Here is a 2,805-nt window from a genome sequence, read left to right on the forward strand (position 1 = left end):
CTGCCGGGCCACCGCGCCTTCTTATAGCTCTTTTACAGGCGGTGGCCCGGTCTTCTGTCGCCGCCGCCACCGCCGCCTTCCGTTCTTCTTCTTCTTCTTCATCTTCTTCTTCTTCTTCTTCTTCTTCAGGAGATGTTGACTCGACGCTCTCTCTGGCCACAATGCCAGGGACGCACTGCGCGGCCACTTATATAGGGACAAGGGGCGGTGTCACATGGCTTTATGTCACATGGGTTGGTGTCACATGGTGACCCCGCCCCCTTACGATGTCACAGTCCCCATGTGACATCAACCCATGTGACCAACCCATGTGACATAAAGCCATGTGACACCGCCCCTTGTCCCTATATAAGTGGCCGCGCAGCGCGTCCCTGGCATTGTGGCCGGAGAGAACGTTGAGTCAACATCTTTTGGAGAAGAAGGAGAAGAAGAAGAACGGAAGGCGGCGGCGGCGGCGGCGACAGAAGACCGGGCCACCACCTGTAAAAGAGCTATAAGAAGGCGCGGTGGCCCGGCAGAAGAACCGAAGAGGGGGACAAGACCCCCGAAGTCGGGAGAAGAGGCCGGCGGCGAGGAAGAAAGCCGGACTCCTCCGCTAGCAAAAGAGCTACAAGAAGATAGAGGAGGAGTCCGGCGAGAAGACCCCCGAAGTCGGGAGAAGAGGCCGGCGGCGAGGAAGAAAGCCGGACTCCTCCGCTAGCAAAAGAGCTACAAGAAGATAGCGGAGGAGTCCGGCGAGAAGACCCCCGAAGACGGAAGACCCCCGGAGCTGTGCAATAAAGTATTTTATCTCGTGTGTTGTGTTTTTTTTTGTACTTTTTTTTTACAGGTGAATGGGTAGGGGTACATTGTACCCCATACTCATTCACATAGGGTGGGGGGCCGGTATTAAAGGGGGCTCCCGGATTCCGATAAGCCCCCCGCCCGCAGACCCCGACAACCAACGGCCAGGGTTGTCGGGAAGAGGCCCTTGTCCTCATCAACATGGGGACAAGGTGCTTTGGGGTGGGGGAGCCGCGCGGCCCCCCCCTTCCCCAAGGCACCCCCCCATGTTGAGGGCACGCGGCCTGGTACGGCTCAGGAGGCGGGGCGCTCGCTCGCCCCCCTTTCCTGGCCGGCCGGGTAGCGTGCTCGGACAAGGGTCTGCTGTGGACTTGGGGGGGACCCCCACGCCGATTTTTTTCGGCGTTGGGGTTCCCCTTTAAGTCCATACCCGGCGGCGGGGCCAGCGACGTCTCCTTCGCGGGCCCTGCCTACCTGGAGACGCGCTCGAAATGAGCGGACTTTCCTCCGCGTGTGTGGGCGAGTCCGTTCATTTCAAAAGTAGGGCAGATAGTACAGCGGACTTAGTACGCCGTATTAGTCCGCTCAAAAAGTGCCGTGTGTGCACAAGTAGCCCGTTCGGAAAGTCCGACGGACAGTCTGGCCAGACTAAGTACGCCATACAGTCCGCTCGTGTGTACGCGGCATTAGGATTGCAGTATATACAAAGGTCCCTTGTGTAGTCACTGCAGCAAATGTGTTCAAACAAAACCCTCTGTTTTTATCCTAACCTCTTCACGACCGTGCTATAGTCAAATTCCAAATTGGCTCTGTTCTGTGATGAGGGTAAAGAGACATAGTTGCCAACTGTCCCGAATTAATTTTGTCCCGGGAAATTCGGTTTGTCCCGGGAAATTGAATTTCCCGTTTTTTTACCGGCGGCCGCTAGAGGTCCAGAAGTTGGTCTTCAATAGAGAAGCTGTGGCGCCGCCCGCCCCCGCTGCCAGTGTGTGTGTGTAAAGTGCAGTGGGCGGCGCCACAGTTCAAAGCCTCCGCGCGGCAATGGCGGCATGTCAGGGGCCAGTCTCACTGTGGATGTCGGGGCGGGGGCCAGTCTGTCACTGTGGATGTCGGAGCGGGGGCCAGTCTGTCACTGTGGATGTGGGGGCCAGTCAGATGTCGGGGGGCCAGTGGTAGGATAATGTCGGGGGCCAGTCTGTGGATGTGTGGGAGCCAGTCTGTGGATGTCGGGGGCAATCTGTGGATGTCGGGGGCCAGTCTGTGGATATCGGGGGCCAGTCTGTGGATGTCAGGGGTCAGTCTGGAGATGTGGGGGCCAGTCTGTGGATATCGGGGGCCAGTGGTATGTCGGGGGCCGGTCTGTGGAGTATGTGGGGGGGGGCACCTGATGTAAGGACAGACTCCGCTTGGGACACCTGATGGCATCTAGTGGCAGGCAACGTGGCTAGTGACGCGCTCATGGCTCCCACTGATTCAGCATTATGGTGAGTTGAATGATTTCATTTCATATTACAATGTAATAATAGTAGTAATGCGCTTCAATCATCCTGACACCATAACAATCATGGCGCCGGGATGATTGAAGCGCTAACACCAGGTATTTGGAGTATCTTTATCTGCTGATTGTCAAACTCTGGAAAACACATATTGCTATTGTGGTGTAGGATCGGGGGGCTGCTGTCCCTCCTTTCCCTCTCCCCCCCTCCTTTCCCCCTCCATCCCGCATTCATCTCAGACCATAACCACACCCCTTTGAGCCACGCCCCATGTAAGCCACGTCCAATATTTTACGTAAACCACGTCCATATTTTGCTTTGCGCGCCGCATTTTTACCTTTTCCTATGCCACACCTATAACCGCATGCCCCGCCCCCTAATTATACCATTACTCCACCTACTGCCAAAAAAGTGTCCCGAATTTTTTTTTACAATGTTGGCAACTATGAAAGAGACAATCACAGAGGCGCTTTACCATGTCACCAGCTGTGTCCAATCACAGCTGATAAACATGATTTGCCATTTA

This window comes from Lithobates pipiens, unplaced genomic scaffold (genome assembly GCF_037356315.1).
Source record: "Lithobates pipiens isolate NorthernLeopardFrog02 unplaced genomic scaffold, aLitPip1_a1.2 Scaffold_8, whole genome shotgun sequence".
NCBI classification, from domain to species: domain Eukaryota; kingdom Metazoa; phylum Chordata; class Amphibia; order Anura; family Ranidae; genus Lithobates; species Lithobates pipiens.